Source organism: Xenopus laevis, chromosome 3S (assembly GCF_017654675.1).
Source record: "Xenopus laevis strain J_2021 chromosome 3S, Xenopus_laevis_v10.1, whole genome shotgun sequence".
NCBI lineage: Eukaryota > Metazoa > Chordata > Amphibia > Anura > Pipidae > Xenopus > Xenopus laevis.
Genome location: NC_054376.1, coordinates 42,576,884 through 42,599,643, shown reverse-complemented (window position 1 = coordinate 42,599,643; position 22,760 = coordinate 42,576,884). Strand labels below are relative to the sequence as shown.

Genomic DNA, 22,760 nt, shown 5'->3' with positions numbered 1-22,760 from the left:
GCTATCTTAATGAGAAGCAATTCAGTTCCTTTAGGAGGGCTGAGTGAGGAATATAATGCTCCTTTTGGCTCTAGTACACTTGCATTTCAGATCGCAAAATGCAATTAAAATGTGTGAGTACTTTGGAACTGGAACATTGTGGTGGTGGTGTGCAAGAAGAAGGGATTGCTGGGCTGAGATTATACATTTATGGAGGGCGAGGCAGCTGGGTCTATTTCAGATTAATAATGACTCAGACAACTGTTAAAGCTGCACTTAGAAGTTGCTGGTTTGATATCTTGTTTAGAAGATAAAACAGCATTCAGTTGTTATTTGGGTAAATATCCATATCTATTATCTATCTATCTATCTATCTATCTATCTATCTATCTATCTATCATCCATCCATCTCTCTCTCCCATGGACAGATACAGCACCTTCACTAGATAATGTGGATAGATAAATGTCCCCCACACTGGCCCTCATACATACATAAATAAAAGGCAATCTTATATTCTCTCTGGTGAGACTTTTTTGGATGCTGGCAACACAGGAAAAGAATGACAGCTGGGTTTCAGAAATCCATTTGTGCTGTTACTGTTAACGATCAAGATAATTGAATATTGTGCTGTAATTTGCTACATGTTGGGAGGAAGTGGCTGCATGATACACTTAAATGATACACTTTAAAGCACATTTGCCTTCGGTGTACCCCATGTGAAAGTTGCAGTGAATGAAAGGGAATTATCAGGATGCTAACACAGCATATTTAAATCTCATTCTGTAGAAATGGCACACAATCTATAGATACACTCTGGATTTTGGGTTGTGATCATTCAAAACTACAGGTCTTCAGTTTATGTGGGGCAGGGTCATTGGGGCATCACTAATAGCTTCACAGGAATACCCCCTAGGGATTAGTCATAACAATAGGCTCAACAACTAAATCACTCATCTACACATTTTCCCTGCAGCCTGTGGGGCGGCCAAGAGGATGCAGAGATGACTGATGCACAATGCAAATTTCGGCAACGCCTCCCTAGAGATTTACTTATTGGCTGTCATTCAATCATCAGTTATTGAGTATCTGCAAAATACTCATGTGGCAATTAATAACAGGGAAATTGCTGCACTTTGTTATGATAAATAAGGTGCTAACTTACTTATATGTATTCATTTGCTATAAATATAATTGAATGATAAGATATGTAGTGCTGGAATAGCAACAAAACATTGACTATTCCATACCATGGCATTCATAGAGTAGTATAACTAAATGTTACTGGTCCCCTCAACAGAATACTGTAAGGAAATTTTGGAACGTTCTCAGAGGTCAGAAAACCAGTGGGCACATTTTCATGGTTTAGCAACAGGGATGCTTTGCCAATGAGGCAAGTTGAGGCAAAAATGCTGCTCCTGGTACTTTAAGAGCAAATTCCAAGGGGAGGGGAGGGCACAGCAATTGCTGCTGCCTCAGGCGGCGGAAGGGCCAGGATCGCCCCTGTTTAGCAATGACTTCTTTTCTGGGCATTTCAGGATTGGGATCGGTGTTTTAGCTTGAGATATGTAAGATGCATAAGTGGGTTTCATTTGGTTTTAAACCAGATAGAAGAAGGCACTAAAATCCCTGAGCAAAGAACTAGTTTCAACTAGGAAGCAATGGTATTTACAGTGAATGTAAACCCCCAAAATGTCAACTCTAATGAAGTAAATTGTAAATATATCATGGGAAAACATGTTTTTTTAAAAAATTGCATCATTTAATAGTGCTGCTCCAGCAGACTTCTGCACTGAAATCAAATTCTCAAAAGAGCAAACTGATTTTTTTTATATTCAATTTTGAAATCTGACATGGGGCTAGACATATTGTCAGTTTCCCAGTTGCCCCAGTCATGTGACTTGTGCCTGCACTTATGCTGGCCATAGATGTTGAGATTTTTAAAAGATCCGATCGTCATCGTGAGACCACAATTATATTGTCCATCAACTAAAAAGACCAATTTGCCAGGAAAACAAAGGGGAGCTGCCTGCTTGGCCCTGCAAACATAGATAGATTGCACTGGGACCGATAAAGATTTTTTAACCTAGCTGATCAATTTCCTGACAGATGTCGGCCGAAAAATCGTAATATGTTGATCGCTTGAATCCCACTAACCGCACAATAATTTCGAAGGATTGGTTGGACTTAGCTAAAATTGGTCGTTCGGCAAGAGAAATCTTTGCGTCTATGGGGACCTTTAGTGGGACTTGGCTTTTACCATTGAGTCTTGTTCTTAGATCTACCAGGGAGCTGTTATCTTGTGTTAGGGAGCTGCTATCTGGTTACCTTCCATTGTTCTTTTGTTTGGCTGCTGAGGGGGGAGGGAGGAGGGTGATATCACTCCAACTTGCAGTACAGCTGTAAAAAGTGACTGAAGTTTATCAGAGCACAAGTCACATGACTGGGGGCAGCTAGGAAACTGACAATATGTCTAGCCCCATGTCAGATTTCAAAATTGAATATAAAACAAAATCTGTTTGCTCTTTTGAAAAATGGATTTCAGTACAGAATTCTGCTGGAACAGCACTATTAACTGATGCGTTTTGAAAAAAACACGTTTTCCCATGGCAGAATCCCTTTAAGCAACTCCAAAATACTTTCATAAAAAGTGTCAGTGTTTTAAAGTTCTTTGTAAATGTCATTGCTACTGAAAAGCATTATTAGTCTTTCCTTTGCTATGTTAAGCAGTGGTGGTTCTGACTATTGAAGCAGAGGGGAAGCAGGGGCGTAACTATAGAGGAAGCAGACCCTGCGGCTGCAAGGGGGCCCAGGAGGTATAGGGGGCCCAGGAGGTATAGGGGGCCAACGAGGCCCTAATTCATATACAATTGCAATAAATATTGGAGAAACAAGTCAACCTCTAAACATTTTGGGGGCCTGAAAAATAATTTGCTGTGGGGCCCAGTAATATCTAGTTACGCCACTGAGGGGAAGCCAGCTGATTAACATGTAAAGGAACATGAAAACATTGTGTCTTGTTTGGGTCAGAAACTGGAGTGTAGAATGTAACCTAAATTTGCCGTTACAGTAAATAAAAACGCTATGTATATTGCTAAGATGCTCAGAATTATATTTTCTTTCATTAGGCAAAAAATAGGCAAAAAATGTAATTTAGGGGTCTTCTTTACCTTTAAGTTATGCATGCTACAGCTAATTCATTTTGCGTGTGTACCACTGTGTCTATAAATAGAAAAACTCAAGTTGTTTGTTAGCTATGAGCCAAGCATCTGATTCACAGGACCAGCAAATATTTACAGTGGATAAACTGTAAAAAGTGAATGTCACTATACAGTTGTAATTGGCAATGTGTCAGTTTAAATAGTGAATAATACCGTTTCCCCAATTGCTTACTTCTCTCTAGTGAGATAACTCTTTGACTGGTCACGAAGAACAATGTGAGTTCCTATTTACCAATTTTCACAGCTGACCCAACTTTTGAGATTGTTCAGACCTACATTCACAAAACCCTTTGCAAGACCTGACTCACCTCTGTGCAATGGCAAAGCTGTAACAAGGGGCATGGTATCATGGGAGGTGTCAGTTCATTGTGCCAAAAAGGCACTATCATCTGTACAAGGTTTAGCCCTGTGCTGCTGCTATATATAACAGTGTACTGTGCAAGAAATCAAAGACGCAGAAAATGCTTCAAGGAAATAGAGATGACAACATTGTACTTTTTGTCTTTATATCAGCTTTATAACCCTCCCTACCCTCTCAGCCTATAGCATGATATTAATAAATTAAGTAATAAATAGAGATGAAAACAATGGCCATTTTTTTTGCAGAGGCACCTTTATATCAACTCCCTACCCTCCTCTGTGTGTTGTGCATCATCAATTTTGTCTGTAACTTAAAAAGTCATCACATCTGTCATGTTAGCAATCCTCCTCCCCCTCCTTCCATCTGCTCCTCTAGTCCCTGCCTCCCCTGAGTCCCAGTGCTTGTTATGTGTGTGTGTTATATTGCCGGATTGACTCTTCCATTTCTTGCATCTTGCACCTGTCTGTATATACTATTACAGTGGGATGATCTGCTTGAATCTCGGAGCTTGCACGCTTAATCTCTTGCTTGCGAATGCTCTGGGCACACCAGCCCACTGAAGGAGCTTTCTCAATGGCACCTGAAGAATAAAGGGTGGAATTCCTTTTTCCTAGATCTGGTAAGAGATGCTTTTCTCTCTCTCTCACTCTCTTTCTGTCTTTACTTCAGGTTTGGGCATAGCACATACATACTGTTTGCCAAATGGAATGGAATATGCAGCATTCTGCATAGCTTTTTAGAATAATTCCTTAAGCAACATTGTGCACGGTGACAAATATCTTTGATACCTCGTGACTTCATTCAGTTGGCTGAAACCTTTCTGAAAGTGGATTGGCCATTCTGTGCATCTGAGCTATTTTTGCAGCAGTAAATAATTTCAGCACCTTGACCATAGTGCTGTGTGAAAGACAATGCAGACTATACTGTAGCTCTATTCCTACAGTCACAATGACATACATTATACAGCACAACAGCACCCGGAAAAGTTGCATTCATTTTTTTCTTTTTTAAATGACATGATAATTATCCCTGGATATGTGAAACTATTTGATATTCAAGCAAAAAAAAAAAAATGTGTGATGCTGTTTTTAATTAGGTCAAAGGCATGAAATATTAATCACACTTTGCAATCTTGGTGCGTGGGTTGGTTAAAGGATTAAGCAGGGACTTGTAATGAACACAATCTGCTATATATATATATAAATTATAATTCTTAAAACAGAATGTACAGTGTTTTAACAATTACCAGCCAGCAGGATAGCCATGGACAGAAGAAAGGATTGAACAATAATGAAATTATTCAGTAAGTATTTGCCTTGCTGGGGTGCAGATTGGGACTCACTTTTGCCCACAAAGAAACCAAGGTATCAAATACAATATACTGAATGCAGTATAATTATTAATAGGGAACATAGCTATGGGAAAGGTGCATTCGTTTACCTTATGTTTGGTACACAATCACTTATAGAACATACTATTTTACATTTACTTTCTCTGTGTTACATGCACACCCTCAATTTATATGTACAGTCCAGGTACCAAATCAGAGTCTTCTAAATATATCACTTGACTTTACTTGACTATTTCCCAGAGTTTCACAGCCTCATACATGGAACATGCTTCATCATTACAATACTGTAGTAGCTGTATAGTGTAGGTGCTATTTACAGTTGCCTTTGTGCCTTTAATAAACTACATTGATTTTGTTGAGCTGCCTAAAGATTATGGGCGTTGCAGCTCGGTAGGTGGATAGTGGGTTGGTCCTAAATGGGGTTATATGAAGACCTGGTGACAGGTACGGACTGAGAATTAAAATAGGCCCTTGGCATTTCAGGTACAGAGGCCCAATTAGCCCACACAGAGGCCCAAACAATCCCCACCAGCAGGGCCGGCCTTAGGCCAATTGGGCCCAATAGGGCCCCGCACCTCTGGGGGCCCGCACCACATGGCAGCACAGATAATATTTCCCTCAGCACATGATGCTGCCTGGCCTGCCCCCAACTTTGAGAGTCCAGCCCATCCCCAAATCCATAGGTCCAGCCCACCCCCAACTCTGATAAGCCAGCCTATCCCCCAACTCCATAGGTCTAACCTGCCCCCAACTCTCATAGGCCCAGCTTTCCTCCAACCTTGATAGGCCCTGCCTGCCCCCAATCCAACCAAGCCTGCTCCCAAGCTGAATCGGCCCAGCCTGTCCCAAACTAATTGGCCCAGTCAATTCTCCTATTTCCTCCCTCTCTCTCTTACCCTGTGTGCCCCTATTATGTGCCCCTATTTCATTCCTCTCACTCTCTTACCTTGTCTGCCCCTTTCCTTTCTATTTTGTGCCTGTATGCCCTTATTTTCCTAAATACTTGGTGTGTCAGTAGCCAGCAACACTTTGTCTAGGGGCCCCGCCAACATGGTCCCAATTGGGCCCCACATTTGATAGGATCAGCCCTGCCCACCAGCCCACTAAATACTGAATTTCTATGGCACCTTATAGCAGCCCCTCTGGCATTTGCCAGATCCCACAGATTGCCAGTCCGGGCCTGCCTGGTGATTAAAAAAGCTCATATAAAATTAAATGAAGCAAAAGCTACATTGAGAACTAGCTGAAAAGTTCCTATGCCAATCCCTACAATGTACTAACTTAACTGGCAATTCTTCAGTCCTGAATTACATTTGCTGTCTCTCTGTAATAATAAATAATAGTAACTTGGACTTAATGTAAAGGAACCCAGAAAAAAATCCATGTTAATAGCAAAATAATTTTTTTTTGCTACTTTTTGCTACTAATAATTTTTTTAGTCTGACTCACTAAAATTTGTATATTATAACATATAAAATAATTTACCCCGCATTGTGAATTTTAAAGTTATTAGACTTTACCTTTTAGTTCAATTAAATGTATTTATATGGTCTTGGAGCTCCTTCATGACTTCTGATATTCTCATATTTTACAATATTTAATATTACATAATATTTTATTGTATGCCAATCTCTATATACAGTAATACACAAGAACCATTTATATCCTTATAGGCAGTGCTTAGTGATGTCATGAGTTATAATTGTTACTTAGTGATGTCATATGAATCATTAAATCCTGTGTATTATAATAAATAATGTTGTAAAGCATGAGGATATTGAAAGTTACCATGGAGTTCTTATAGATTCACAGATTTCCTCTGTATTTTATAATTTCCTTATATTTTACAATAGTGGGTACATTATTCTCTATACAATATATGGGACAAAAGGCTCTACTGAAGCCAGAGAAGAATCGCTGAACATGCTGTTGGACTTTTGGTAGGAGTATATGTATGCCTAATTCAGTAAGCAGCCTATCGGAACATTCATACAGAAGAGTCTGAAGAGAGTGGAAGTGAAAGAAATAAACTGTGTGTCTGCTGATTTATCTTCATTTATGTCCCCTCTGGAAAAATGAGATGTGACAAGAAACTCTGCCACAGAACTTACAATTTAAGAAACTCTGAATGCAAAAATCCAGAAAAATTTTAGATTTTTTAGTATAAAATCACACATTTTTCAGAATTTTTTAAACCCTGAGGATGGAAAAAGTCTGCATCAGAAAATCCGGCATCTCAGACCTGTCGAGGTTGGATATTAAGTCAATGGGAGAAGTCCCAATGATTTTGTGATGTGCGCTGTGTTTCGTGCAATACCCCAAAGATTTCGGAATTTTCTGTAAAAAAAAGCATACAAAAGCTTCAGAGTCTTCAGGTGGAAAATTATGTAATTCAGATTTTTTCCCGCAAACCACATTTTTGGAAAAATCTAATAATAAATAAGTGGACACAACGTGTGCGGATGTAATCAGAGTTTTTGGCAGAACATGTTGAAATAAATTCGGACTTTGATAAATAACCCCCTACATTTCTCCTGTCTGCCAATATCCTTGTAAATGTATCTGGAGAAATGTTAGCAATCTTGTCATCCAGTAGAATCCAACAAGCATTGCCAAGTGTCATGGATTATGTAAATATTCTCTCTGTGTAGTTGCAAAGACAGGATGTAAAGGGTACCAGACTGTTCTCTAATGTGATTTCTCAGGGCCACCATATTGATGAAGATAATGATTTCAAACAAATGGTGCTAGAGAACTTCCAAACTTGTATTTGATGGATTTTCCCTGAGACAGACTGCTTAGCACTTTTAAGTAGTAAAAAAGACTTTGCTATAAAGTATAAACTGTACCTAAAATATTATTTTGGAAGCAAACCAAGCTTTCTTTCTTTTAACTGTGCCAAAGTCACTGGGCTCTAGTGGGCCAAAGAAACTCATGGTAGCAGGACTATAGCATAATAATAATAATTATTATTTTTCTACAACACTTCTTCTTTAGCTATAAGTCTCAATACCAAATAATTTCCATTATCTTTCACTTGTACATTTAGGACTCAGTTTCTAACAGTAAGGGAAAAGCACAAAAACTGGCGAAAAGCTCCATACTGTTTACCAACAATGTAGTGTAATTTACCAGAATTCTAGAGTTAGTGCAGTTTACAAATGCAGATGCTAATATGTGCCCACTTTGGCATATAACACTCAAGTTGTTTTGATGATTTGATCATATCATTGGGTTTACTTTCTGCTTAACATTTTCTAAAACCACTAGAATCAGCATTGCATGTCATACAGTATGTATAGTGCAAATGGAGCTCTGCAAGTAGCAGCTCCTCAAGAGGTTGTTAATTCTAGGGCACCCTTGCCTCTGTGTGTCTGGTACTCTGCACCTTGCACCTACAGCAGCATTTATATCTATGTATATCTGTGCATAGTATTTGGATGAACAGAAGATTGTGCTCACTTTTGTGCTATGCACTGGCTCTTGCATTAATCATGTAATCTGCAATAGTGTTAAGTAAAGTATAATAAGTTGTTTTTATTTTAGGTGTGTTTAGCCTTGACAATGTGATCCATCCCAAGATAAGGTTATATAGATAGGAGTTTTTTAACGGCATAAAGAAAACATTAGGAACACGTAATCATGACTTTGGCAAGGGGGTAATGCCTTTGATAAAACAGACAATCTGTGTTTGTGTTTAACTAAAATGGTCATATGGAACTGAAATGCGAAATTTTAAGCAGACGTTAATTCTCCTTGGGTTTCCATTTCATTTTTCTCCTTCAGCAGCAGAAGCTATAAATAGTAGTATGCTATACTGAAAGCAGAACCACAGTATTTTGAGTTATTCATGAGAACAAAATAATGTTGTATAATTGTTTTCCAAGCCTAATAATGATGCTTCCCAGTGTGTTGAAGAAACCCCTTACATGTATAATTGGTATCAGTACAGACTCATTAGCACTTGGCTGGAGAGTGCATCAGGTGACTCCTTGGCTTCTAACAGTGCAAGGCATCAGTGTAATGTAATAGTGTTCTTAAGCTTTGCATTTGCAGAAGAACAATCAATTCCTCCCTAAACACTGACATCATCATGCAGCTCCAGCACTGTGAATTATTCATGTACATAAACTAAAGTTCTTTCTCCCCTACTTGCAATGAGCTAATACAACTAGATCAGATAAGCAGCATAAAATGGGTTTCCTCAGCACTCGTTTTTATGTGTAAGTTTCTTTTAGAGAAAAGTGACCTATATGTTAGAGGAACACATCTGTATGCATGTTATAGTTAGATTTCAATTAATATACTCATCACTCTTTCCTTATAAAGAATGAATAAACAACTGCATTACAATCGTTATGGACAGTATGGAACTGTAGCATCTATGGCCAAAGCTTGGCAATGAGAGCATGCCTTCTAATTTGTCAACAAATGAGACAGATAAGGAAATGTGAGCCCTTGTGAATTGTGCCAAAGACAGGTCTATATCAGTGATCCCCAACCAGTAGCTCGTGAGCAACATGTTGCTCTCCAACCCCTTGGAGAGCAACATGTCCTCAGTGTCCTCAAAGCAGGGGCTTATTTTTGAATTCCAGGTTTGGAAGCAAGTTTTAATTGCATAAAAACTAATTATAGTGCCAAGTAGAGCCTTCTTTAGGCTGCCAGTTCATAGTCCTTATTTGGCACCCCAAGGGACTTTTTTATGCTTTTGTTGCTCTCCAACTGTTTTTAGATTTGAATGTGGCTCACGGGTAAAAAAGTTTGGGGACCCCTAGTCTATATGTTCTTAAAAAGCAGGCTTCACCCACATCTGCAATCTGAAATTGGGGAATGATAAAGTTGTTAAAGAAACACACATCTAAATCCAAGTAGCATTTCATACAAAGTACAAAACTGTTCTTGAAGTATTTAATTTATTAAAAAACAAAATAATATCATGATGAATGATTCTCCTGTGTATTTTTGGTTACTTAAATGTGATACTCGGTGGTGCTTGCAATATACTCCTAATGGGCAACATTATAGCATTCTAAAACTATTCTGGCATTTGTAGAGGAAATGCTTTTTGAAACCTTTTTATTGTTGGGCCCTCCTTTTTGTGATGACACTGTACCATTCCCATGGTTTCTAGCTCACATTAGTGAGTACAGACTATTTCATTATTGACTAGCTTGAGGGCAACACATATCACATATTTATTGGGGGTGGCTGTGATGGCCCATGAATGAGATATTTGCCCTGGGCCTGTGGTATATTAAAGTTTCCCGGCACACAATATAGGGAAATGTTATTCTGCACTAAACCGGACTATACAATATGGGGATAGCATACTTTGATTTCTGTGTAAAGGTCTTTAATTATTTGAAGTCCGCGGGACCAGATAATATCCCTGGTAGAGTGATCAGAGAATGTGCAGACCAGCTGGTGGATGTTCTCACCAACATCTTCAACATCTCCCCGAGCACTGCTGTTGTTCCGAAGTGCTTCAAGGAGTCCATCATTATTCCTGTGCCAAAGAAACCCTATGTGTCCTGCCTCAAGGACTATCGTCCTATTGCACTAACATCCACCATAATGAAGTGCTTCAAGAGGCTGGTCATGAGACACATCAGAGGCCTGTTGTCACCATCTCTGGACCCACTGCAGTTTGCCTACCGTTCCAATCTCTAAACGGACGATGCCATTGCCCTGCACCTGGCACTTTCTCACCTAGGCAATAAAGACACGTATGTACAAATGCTGTTCATAGACTTTAGCTCAGCATTCAATAAAATCATTCCTCAGCACCTGAGTGTCAAGCTGAGCATGTTAGGCCTGAACACCTCTATCTGCAACTGTATCTTGGACTTCCTGACCAAGAGACCTCAGGCATTCAGAATGGGAAGAAACATCTCCAGCACCATCACACTGAGCACTGGGGCTCCTCAAGGCTGTGTGCTCAGTCCACTGCTCTTCACACTGCTGACTCATGACTACGTGGCAAGGCAGGGGTCGAATCACATCATTAAGTTCACTGATGATACATCCCTTGTGGGTCTCATCAGCAAGAACAACGAGTCAGCATACAGACAAGAGGTGAAATGGCTGGAATGTTGCAAAGTTAACGATCTGTCTATGAACACGAACAAAACAAAGGAAATAGTTGTTGACTTCAGGAGACCACATGGTGATCACTTTCCACTGTACATTGATGGATCTCCAGTGGAAATCGTCAAGAGTACTAAATTCCTTGGAGTACACCTGGCGGAGAACCTCTCCTGGACCCTTAACACCAGCTCTGGCCAAATCAATGGATACTTTACGTGGCACCATAGATGGCATGGTCACCTTTTTATTGTTTGGTTCATTGGGCCAATGGCCTGGATTTGGAACAGCAGACAGGGAGGAGCTGCTGTGGCTCCTCTTTGTCCTTTGTGGATGCACCATGCACTGTCCAACATAGGACATCAGCAAACAAGTCTTTAAACCTTTATTAAAGGGACCATATCCCACAAAATATTAGAGATAGTATTAGGTAGCTCAGTTTATTTTAAACAATCAGTCTAAGATCTGATTGGCCAAGCTGTGAGGGTCATTTGCATTACCTCTCGTTTCAATATCTCATGTTTTCCCTGGTTTAGCAGATGATATCAGTGTCTTAATCGCTCTGTCCATGTGTCTAGGAAGCATTCTTTACCCCTAAACCATATATATGATAGCTGAAGGACAATGGAGCATTTAACATGCTCATTAAAGAAGGTCATAATTATTTCTTAATAACTATACCTTGAGGGGAACCAAATGGTTGCATTTGAGCTACAGTATAACTTAAATGCAACGTGACAGCATTTTATCATATTATATCAAATATGTTATATCATTGTGACATGAACAAATCAAATACATGTAAATAGATTGGTAAATACATGAGTTAAATGTTTTCAAGGAGAAATTGCTGCAGGGCTGTAGGCAAATGAAAGAACTCAACTGTTCTTCACTTTGGCATTTGTCTTGTCCAGATCCTTTTAAATTCAAAATGTTTTGGATAAATGAAGTGATAGCAAAGCTTTCTATTCCAAAGCACTGCAAATCTTTATTCTGGAGATATAATTCAAGTATTTAAACAGGAGAACAAGTTTTTTTGTAGTCTGAGCACATATATTTGTATGCGGCAAACATGTTAGATCTTTTAAATAATTCCCTCATGTAGCAAAAAATATGAGTACAGAGTCAGAGCCTGCCATCTCACTATATAATTGCCTCCAATAAGGTTTTTTTTTATGTTCCCCTTCAATTTATTTGCAGCCTGGGTAATTGGTAAATTACTACCTTGCCTCCTGAAACATCAATCAAAATGATAAGGTCTGTAAAGGAACCCAAAATGTAATATCTTTCTTCTTTATTTACTCAAAGCCTTGTCACATTGAGATTATTGATGACATCTGCAAGCAAAATCAAATCACTAAATCCAAAGGTGTGCTAGAAATCACAAATACAGCCGTCTGGGTTTTAAGATTTAATATTTTTCCCAATGTTTAAAACATCAGCCCTTTGACTAGTGATATAAAAAGATGGTAGAATATATCTAATTTTTTTTAGCAGTATAGCAGGAAGCCAGGGAACAAATTCAAGCTTTGGCTAAAGGTCCCAGAATTCCTGTATGGGGGGAATAGGACCAGGTCATATGGATAAAACTGGCCCCAGGCGATTTGTCTTGTCTCATGCCAAAAACTTGTGGGGTTATGTAGGTTTGGTGGAGGATTTGTATGGTATGAGCCTACCTTTTATTGATATTGAAAAATTATAGACATTGCCTGTGACTTCCTCCCATTTCTCATAGTCAAGTCCTGGAATTGCCAGCGCCCAAAAGCAGTAGGCTCAGTCAAAGGGTGGTTTGACTGTTCCAATAATCTCTCCATAAAGTCTCGATAGCAGCTTAGCTTGGAATGGAGAGTAGAGGATATCCTCTATGGCTCCATTCCAATGGATATAGTAAATTTGGGAGGCTAGGTAATAAAAGTAGAAGTGTGGCAGTGTCAGGCCCCCTTTATCAATGACTGTTAGTCTTTCCCAGGAAATGCGAGGGGTGCTGTTGACCCTGATGAATGGAGTTATGATTCTATTTAATTTTTTCCCTGATGAATGGAGTTATGATTCTATTTAATTTTTAAAAGAACAGGTGAGGGATAGTGAATGGAGTGTTGTGTTATATATAGAGGAGTTCGGGCAGGTATATATCATCTTAAAAATATCTACTCTTCCCCATCGTGTAAGTGGTAGCTTAGCCCAGTTCTTGAGGGTTTGAGATAAGGAGTCAGTTATAGGGTCTAGGTTGAGTTGGAGGAAGAGTTTGGGGTCCGGGTGTATCCATATCACGAGGTACTAAAATAATGTGACCCACTGTGTCTATGGGGGAAGTGGTGTATGAGGGACAGGGCCATTACTAAATAGCTGTGATTTTCCCCAATTAATAACAGAGTCTAGGGTATTTTGCCGAAGTCTTGGAGAGTGGTTAGGAGATACACTAAATATAATAATATATCATCAGTAAAGAAGGACACTTACTCCATGACATTGGCAAAGTGAAGCCCCTTGATGGCTGGGCACCCCCTTATCTTGATGGTCAAGTGGAAAACTATAAAGGGGTACTACATATTCAAGATACTGTAGGCCACTGACCTTCTTGAATCCTGTATTTGAGCTGATTGATATTTCTGGGTACAAAATCTATTTCTTTTTTTTTTTAAAAGATTTTCTTTATTGATTTTCAATTAACATAAGATAGAAGAAAAGAAAAGGAAGAAAGGCAAGCAAGATGAGCTTCTCCATTTACATAGTTACATCCCTGTCAAGCCACCCAAAAACTTACATGTGCTCAACCACCGACTAGCTACCGTAACCATTTAAGGGATAGCCAGCCATTTGTCCCAGAGTTTCCCAAATTTCTCAGGGCAACCTCTGGCAGCATACGTCAGTTTTTGCCTAGGGAGGGTATCATCAACCAATCTTTTCCAGAAGCCAAGAGTAGGAGGTTCAGGAGCTTTCCAAGTCAAGAGAAGGGCTTTCCTGGCATAGTGGAGCAACTGCTGCAGGCATAGTCTATCACTAGAGGGTAGAGGCAGACCTTCAAATAGTCCAAGGAGGCAAAATTCCGGAGACCTAATGTTAGGGAGTCCCAAAAATGTAGATATAAATCTAAGTATTGCGGCCCAGTAATCCTGAATCTTAGGACAGCCCCAGAAAACATGTAAGTAGGTGCCAGCTTCGGCATTGCACTTAAGACATACATCCGGATGCCCCTGATACATACGTGCCAGCCGGTGTGGGGTTAAATACACCCTATTTAAGAATTCGATGTGAATAAAGCGATCTCTGATACATATATTCGTTTCTGGAATCTGTTCAAGTATATCTGCCCAAGTTTCTTCGTCTAGTGATGGGAAATCAGAGGCCCATTTCCTACACACCTGACGTATGGGATTAAAGTTCTCTTGGAGCACAATTGCATAGAACCAGCTAAGGGGCTTTGTTAAGTCGGGTTTACGGAGGTAGCGTTCAAGGGTAGACTCAGTAACCTGTGGGGACCCCTCTGGAAATTGGGCCCGAAAAGCGTGTCTTAACTGTAAGAATCTAAAAAACATCTGGTTATGGATGCCATATTCCTCCTTGAGCTGAGCAAACTGTTTCAGCCCACCAGCACCAATTATATCCCCTAAGTATTTCACCTTAGCATTAGCCCAGAAACTAACTTCAGGCAAGGTTCTGAATTCTCCTAGTGTACTGTTACCCCAGAGGGGGGTCCACCTGGACCAGGCATGAGATTTTCTATGCCCTGACACTACAATCTTCTGAAACACCTGGATTACTGTTTTCATGGGGGGGGTCAGTGGATACAAAGCGGGTAGACCTCTATAGAGCTGGTTGGCTAGAGCTTCGAAGGAAGAGATTACAGCCGCCTCTACTACTGTAGCTTGGTTACTGGGGTCCGGATGGAGCCACCACCATGCATAAACCAACTGGCTAGCATAGAAATAATGTTGGAGGTCAGGAAGCGCTAGTCCCCCTTTCCTAACCGGAGCCTGCAACATTTGCATGCTGACCCTAGGCCTCTCCCCTGCCCAAATAAAGTCCCTGATACTTGCCTCAGGTTGCTTGAACCAGGCTTTCGGGAGCGTAAGTGGTGCATTGTGGAACGCATAAATGAACTTGGGGAGGAATATCATTTTAAGGATATTGACCCGACCTGGAAGGGATAAGGGTAAATTAGCCCAATGCTGTAATTTAATTTTCAGGGAACCAATAATCGGGGCCAAGTTCAGTTCTACATATTTCTTAGGGTCTTGGTGGATTCTGATCCCCAGGTAAGTGAATGAGGATACCCATTGAAGTGGCGTGTCTTGGTCTCTTTGGACACTCGAATCTATCGGGAATATAATTGACTTCCCCCAATTTACCCTGAGACCCGAAAACTGTCCGAACGCAGTAATTTCTTGCAACAATACTGAGAGGGAATTTTTTGCGTCGGCCAGGTACACCAGCATGTCATCCGCATAAAGGGAGATTTTCTCTTCAAGCCTCTGTAGTTTAAGTCCCACAATATCAGGGTTATTCCGAATTCTAATGGCTATTGGCTCTATGGCCAACGCAAAGAGCAGAGGCGAGAGCGGACACCCCTGTCTCGTGCCCCTCGCCAACACAAACTCCTGTGACAGTTCCGCATTCACTAATATTCTGGCTCTGGGCGAGGCATACAGTGCTTTAACCCAAGTAACAAATACATCTCCCAACCCATATCTACGCAAAAGCGGCCACAGATAGGGCCACTCCACAGTGTCAAAGGCTTTTTCAGTGTCCAGTGACACAACAACTCGTTCACCCATAACATCATGCGCAGCCCACAAATTAGTGTATAAGCGCCTTATGTTGACATCGGTGGCCCTATTCGGCATAAACCCTGTTTGATCTGGGTGGATCAGACTTTCAATCACCCCCTTTAGTCTATTCGCAAGTATTTTGGCCAATATTTTAACATCCGAATTTAACAGGGAAATAGGGCGATATGATGCACACTTATCAGCCGGCTTCCCGTCTTTTAGAATAAGGGTAATTGTAGCCAGTTTGGAGCTATCCGGCAACTGAGCCCCCCGTGTGACTGCATTAAATATCGAACTGAGCTTGGGTCCCAATAGTTCTTTATTAGCCTTGTACCATTCCATGGGGAGCCCGTCCGGACCTGGGGTCTTACCATTGGGAAACATCCCTATCGCCTCAACCACCTCCTCCGCAGTTATCTGTTTGTCAAGACCCTCTGCCTCCTCAAGAGAAAGTCTAGGAATAGGGGTACTGGATAGGAAATGATCCATAGTATCAGGCGTACACTCACTCCTAGAACTATATAGCTTAGTGTAGAAATCAACAAATTCCCCTAAGATCTGATCCTGCCCTCGAATTTCATGGCCCCCGTCAGCTGTCAACCTAGGGATTGAGGTTAGTTGCCTGGGATCCTTGGAAAGGATGGCGAGAAGTTTCCCACTTTTATCCCCTTTATCATACCAGAAAGCGGCTCTCTGAACTTCCCCCTGCGAATATTTATTGACATACGCTAAATTAACCTCCCTCTGCGCAGCCGCCAGGGCTTCTCCCAGTGAATCATTTGGATCTTTTATAAATTCGGCTTCTGCCGCTCCCAGCTGCTCCCGAAGAGACTCTAGAGCAGCATCCTGCCGAACTCTAGCTGCCTTAATTAGCGAGACATACGCCCCTCGCGCAAATGCCTTGCCTGCGTCCCATACTACTCGTTCATGGGTGGAACCCTGATTAAGTGACAAAATCTATTTCTCCTCATGGTTTATTGCAGACAGCGATATCACTGCACAAAGTTCTGATAAAGTATTTTGTAAAGAGTGTGAGTGTGATGCAGCACCCCTACATACATAGCCTGTCTAAGCATATTCTAATCTAGGCTAAGTAGAAAGGGGGAGTAGCAGTGATGTATCCTAGCTAACTATTTCCATATCTTGTCAGTTATCTATTGTTAGTTGATGGTGGTCACCAAGTGGATTTTGTGGTTTTCGGCAGTTTGAGATTAGGGCTGGTTATTTATGATAGAAGCTTGTAGCTGCCAACTGGTGTTACTGATAATGCCTATATCAGAAGAAGCATGCAAAAGAAAAATAGTAGGCTAAGCAAAGTAAGGAAAGAGAGAGGCAGAGGGCAGCTATACCTCATATACTGTAGCAGATGGACTGAACTGGTCGTAAATGAAAACTGCACCAACTTGTATGTTGAGGAAGCTCATCAGCTGGATCTCTTCTGCCAACCATTATGCTCAATTTTGTGCTCTTATATTAAAGAAACAGTAATATCAAAAAATTAAAGTGTTTTAAAGTAATACAAATATAATTCAGTGTTGCCCTGCACTGGTACAATTGCTGTGTTTGCTTCAGAGAACTCTACTATTGTTTATATAAATAAGATGCTGTGTAGCAATGGGGGCAGCCATTCAAAGGAGAAAACACTCAGATTACACATCAGATAGCAGATTAGCTCTCTAGAACATAATGTTATATGTTATCCACTATTTAACCTGTGCCATATAGCCTTTTTTCAATTTCCACCATTGCTACACAGCAGCTTGTTTATATGAACTATAGTAGTGTTTCTGAAGCAAACAGATCAGTTTAGGGCTACGCTAAATGATATTTTCATTACTTTAAAACACTTAAATTTTTTGGTGTTACTGTTCCTTTAAGCAGTGAGTACTGTATGCATAGATTTAAGATTTGAGGTGGTGGTTGTGTGGCAACATGGCATTTTTGACTTTCTCCACTAAAGGTTTAGGTAAGGGCAGGGTGCGAGTCATAAAATGGCAAATATTTTGTTGGTCAGGGTTGGGTGAAGGTTATATTATTGTGTGTTAGGGTATGCTGCAAAGCTATATTTTGCTGGCCTTAGTATCTTTAAGGGCCAAAGCTTCTACAGCTGCTGAGGTATCAAACTGTAAGAGCGTAGTTTTTACTGCTTAGTGGATAATTGATTCCTGACTTCTGTGAAAGTGTTACTGACCCTGCTGTCAGTTTCAAACTTGTGTAAACTTTCATTGTCTGTAACATCCTAAGGGCTCTTACACATGAGCGTTCTGACCTGCGCTCCCCTGCTTTCCGTTTTTTGGCATTCAGCCGCAGGGGAGCGCAGGAATAGACACAAGTCATTATTTGAAATGGGGCTGTACTCACTCAGGCGCGTGTAGGCACCGAACGCAGGTTCAGACGCAACATGCTGCATTTTTCCTGCGTTCGGCGCCTACACGCGCCTGAGTGAGTACAGCCCCATTTCAAATAATGACTTGCGTCTATTCCTGCGGGGGGAGCGCAGGTCAGAACGCTCATGTGTAAGAGCCCTTACCATCTTCTGTAGCTGCTCACACATAGTCTTAATGGCAAGGGGCATGGCTAGATTTCACTAGTGAAGCAGAAAACCCCATTATTAATTGCTTGTCACAGCAATGGCATAACTGGAAATCCTATGCCTCCAAATTATTTTAGGGGAGCTTAAAACTTTGCTTAAAAGGACCTGTTATACAAAAATATATTGAAATGACTTGTCAGATAAGAGTAATATCCCTATAGATAAAATTTGCCAGTAGACACTTTGGGTTTGCAAGCCCTAAACCTACAGCCAAAGAGACAGGATCACACTATAATGAGTAGGCAAAGAGTGAAATATTGATGGTTCAGATAAAATAAACAGCAACCAATTGTATACAAGAAAACGTTATATGAGTATATGAGTGAAATAAGTCATCATGTTGGATTTATCAGTCATGGTTCCTCCAAGGTTTACCTATAATTACATGGTCATCTTCCTCTGTTGTTATTGTTCTATTAACAGCCACAGCTAAAGTAGGAGCAGTCCTCTGGGACTTGAGACATTTTGTCCTCAGGAGGAGAATAGTGGCTGGTCAACAGGACACCCTGATCTTCAGGGGACTATTTTTGTTCAGATCTTATATCTTATACACAGAAAAAAAACACAGAATTATGTTAGTGAAGGTTTGTTCTTATGCTGAGCAGAAACATTATAAATTACAGCTGCCCTTTAAATATGCCTGGGGAATATCCATTTATTTATTGTGATGTATCTGATTTATAACTATAGTACCATTTTCCTAAGAGAAACAAAAACCTTTGCTTATTATTTACTGTTCAAGTTCAAAGACAACCTTTCACTAAGGTTGCACAGTTTTTTCAGCACATACAGCAAGAGCGATATTATGTACATTTTCCAAAGATTAATTATGAACTCCTCTCTCTAGTGAATACAAATAATTCCATTGTGTAATATAAAATCAAGCTGCCTACTATTTCTGCTAATGTGTCTTATTTCTATTTTAAGATCCATATTGAAATATTTATATCTACTTTCATAAATTTTCAGCATATTATCTTTGCAGCTCTTTAAAAAATAGACCATGTGGCTATTGAAGCCATTACATAATTTATGCCACCATTTTCTCATGCATATTATAAAGAGGTAAATTGCATTTCATCTAACAAATCAACCTTCTCATTCAAAAGAAAACCATGTTGACTCTCTGCAAGTAATTTATTGCAAGTACAGATAAGGGACATTTTACCCAGAATGCTCGGGACCTGAGGTTTTCTGGATAACAGATCTTTCCATAATTCAGATCTTCAATCCTTATGTTTACTAGAAATTAATGTAAACATGAAATGAACCCAGTATGAACCCAAATGGAACCATTTTTTGATAAAATGGAGTTTATAGGAGGCAGCCATTCTGTAATTCGGAGCTTTGTGGATAATGGGTTTCCGGATAATGGATCCCATCCCAAAATGGCACCCTTATTGCCTCAAATAAGAATTCCCTTTTTCTAATACAGGTCCAAGTAATCATTGCTCTTGGTTTTTTTTTCACTTCTATATATGGTTACAGAAATGTTACTTCTTTATCTCAAATATATTATTTTCGTCCAATGCTATGTCTTTTGTTTTCCAGAAATGTTCCTTTAGGGGCAGATTTATAAATCCTTGTGTTCATATTTTGCCTTGATTGAGGGTATTTTCTGCAATGCATTTTTTCCAGTGAACTTGGCAGGTTGGTGAGAGTTTTATTTTTTTGCGTCACAAAAAATATATTTCATGAATTATGTGAACTCGCAAATCAATAAATGTGCCCACAAGTGTCCATGTAAACAAGGGACCATTAGTCATCACATTAGCAATTAGTGTTCACTTAAAAATTCTAAGTGTCGCCATCACCATCGGTAAAAAAAAGCAAAAAAACTGCAGAAAACTCCAATTGACCAATTCATTTTATGTGAAAAAACATCCATTGACTTCATTGTTTTTCATGAATTAACACTGTATCGTGATATTTTCCCACAGTTTTGCACATTTTTCCATAAAGCGAAACGGGACACATTTGATCATCACTAGATGAGATATATTTACAATTTCTTTGTCGGTTGTGTCTTCTGATCCAATACTTTGAATACTATTAGTGAAACACTTGTATGTGTACATATTTCTTTATTTACTTCCATTCCATTAATAGGGTATGCCATTATTAGGCAAAGATAATTACTATTAATATAGGTAAGGGACCTGTTATCCAGAATGCTCAGGAACAGGGCTTTTCTGGATAATGGATCTTTCTGTAATTTAGATCCCTTGTCTACTAGAAAATCGAGTAAACATTAAATAAACCCAATAGGCTGGTTTTGCTTCCAAAAATGTTTAAAGGAATTGTTCAGTGTAAATAGATAGGCTGTGCAAAATAATAAATGTTTCTAATATAGTTAGTTAGCCAAAAATGTATAAAGGCTGATGTGATTTACTAAGACTTTGCTAAAGCATTTGATACAGTGCCACACAAAAGGTTACTGGTTAAATTAAGGAATGTTGGCCTGGAACATAGTATTTGTACCTGGTAGGGATGTCGCGGACTGTTCGCCGGCGAACTTGTTCGCGCGAACATCGGCTGTTCGCGTCCGCCGCAAGTTCGCGAACGTCGCGCGACGTTCGCCAATAGGCGTTCGCGTCAAAATCATTCGACCATTCGATCGCTAAAATCGAAGGATTTTCGTTCGAATCGAACGATCTAAGCCATTGGATTGAATGAAATCATTCGATCGAATGGCTTCAATCATTCGATTCGAACGATTAAAATCCTTCGATCGTTCGAATCGAACGATTTTCGGATGTTCGAAGTTCGCGAACTGTTCGCATTTTTTGCCGGTGTTCGCGAACGGCGTTCGCGAACACATTATCGGCGGTTCGCTACATCCCTAGTACCTGGATAGAGAACTGGCTAAAAGATAGACTACAAAGAGTGGTGGTAAATGGAACATTTTCTAATTGGACCAGTGTTGTTAGTGGAGTACCGCAGGGCTCTGTACTAGGTCCTTTGCTTTGTAACTTGTTTATTAATGACCTGGAGGTGGGCATTGAAAGTACTGTTTCTATTTTTGCAGATGATACTAAATTGTGCAGAACTATAGGTTCCATGCAGGATGCTGCCACTTTGCAGAGTGATTTGTCTAAGTTGGAAAACTGGGCAGCAAACTGGAAAATGTTTAGGTTAAGTAAAGTTGACCAATTAATTCCTAAAGTGGTTAAATTGGTGTTGTCACTCAGGTATTGTGTTTGAAATCCCATGGTTGGTTGTATGTGGAATTACTATTGTAGTAACCTTTGAGACTAGCTATTATAATTGATAGAGGCGGGGTGCTCTTTCTTTCTCTTTGAATTAACAAATTTGGCCACACTGATTTTTTAATAAGACCTCAGCTACTATCAAGAGAATAAATTAGAAGTTAAACAATCAAGGGTATCATCCTTTCTGTTTAATACCAAACTATTATTACAGATATGGGATCCGTTACCTGGAAACCCATTATCCAGAAAGCTCAGAATTACGGAAAGACCGTCTCCCAGACTCAAATAATCAAATTTTCCAGCTCCAGGAGAATTCAGCACTGAAATACATTTCTCAAAAGAGCAAACAGATTTTTTTATATTTAATTTTGAAATCTGAGATGGGGCTAGACATATTGTCAATTACCCAGGTGCCCCCCAGTCATGTGCTCTGATAAACTTCAGTCACTCTTTACTGCTGTACTGCAAGTTGGAGTGGTCTCACCCCCCTCCCCCCAACAGCCTAACAACAGAAAAATGTGAAGGTAACCAGATAACAGCTCCCTAAAACAAGATAACAGCTGCCTGGTAGATGTAAGAACAGCACTCAATATTAAAATCTAGGTTCCGCTGCAACACATTCAGTTACCTTGAGTAGGAGAAACAACAGCCTGCCAGAAAGCAATTCCATCCTAAAGTGCTGGCTCTTTCTGAAAGCACATGACCAGGCAAAATGACCTGAGATGGCTGCCTACACACCAATATTACAACTAAAAAAATTCACTTGCTGGTTCAGGTATGAAATTTATATTGAAGAGTGAATTATTTGCAGTGTAAACAGTATAATTTAGAAATAAAAACTACATCATAAAAATCATGGCAGAATCCCTTTAAAACATTGAGATCCATATTAAGGAAACCCCCAGGTCCCGAGCATTCTGGATAAGAGATCCCATCCCTGTATAAGTATGATTATCTTGGTTTCTAACATATGATGCATCCTAAAATTTGTCTGGATAGCACTGGACCTTAAAAAAAATATACTATAAATATATATACAAATATTTTATGGTCATCTTAAAAATTCCAAACAATATTGTATTGCATTCAAATAAACGTTTCATACAGATAAACCTGTCAGACAGTAATGAATGTCAATCTTTGGCATTATAAAATCATTGCCAGTGAAAATGTTATATAAGAAGCTTAGCAA

The 22,760-nt window shown here is 39.8% G+C and overlaps 1 protein-coding gene across 2 annotated transcripts in view; it reads left to right on the top strand.

Moving 5' to 3' along the window:
• LOC108712833 (synaptic vesicle glycoprotein 2B) overlaps positions 1-22,760 on the top strand; it is a 46,802-nt gene that overhangs the window by 3,620 nt on the left and 20,422 nt on the right. The window contains exon 1 of one of the 2 annotated variants that reach the window (XM_018255306.2): positions 3,940-4,178. The exons of the other annotated variant lie outside the window; for it this stretch is intronic. The gene's annotated coding sequence lies outside the window, so the exon portion shown is untranslated. Of the gene's footprint in view, positions 1-3,939; positions 4,179-22,760 lie in introns of those variants that run through there. 2 annotated transcript variants of the gene reach the window in all.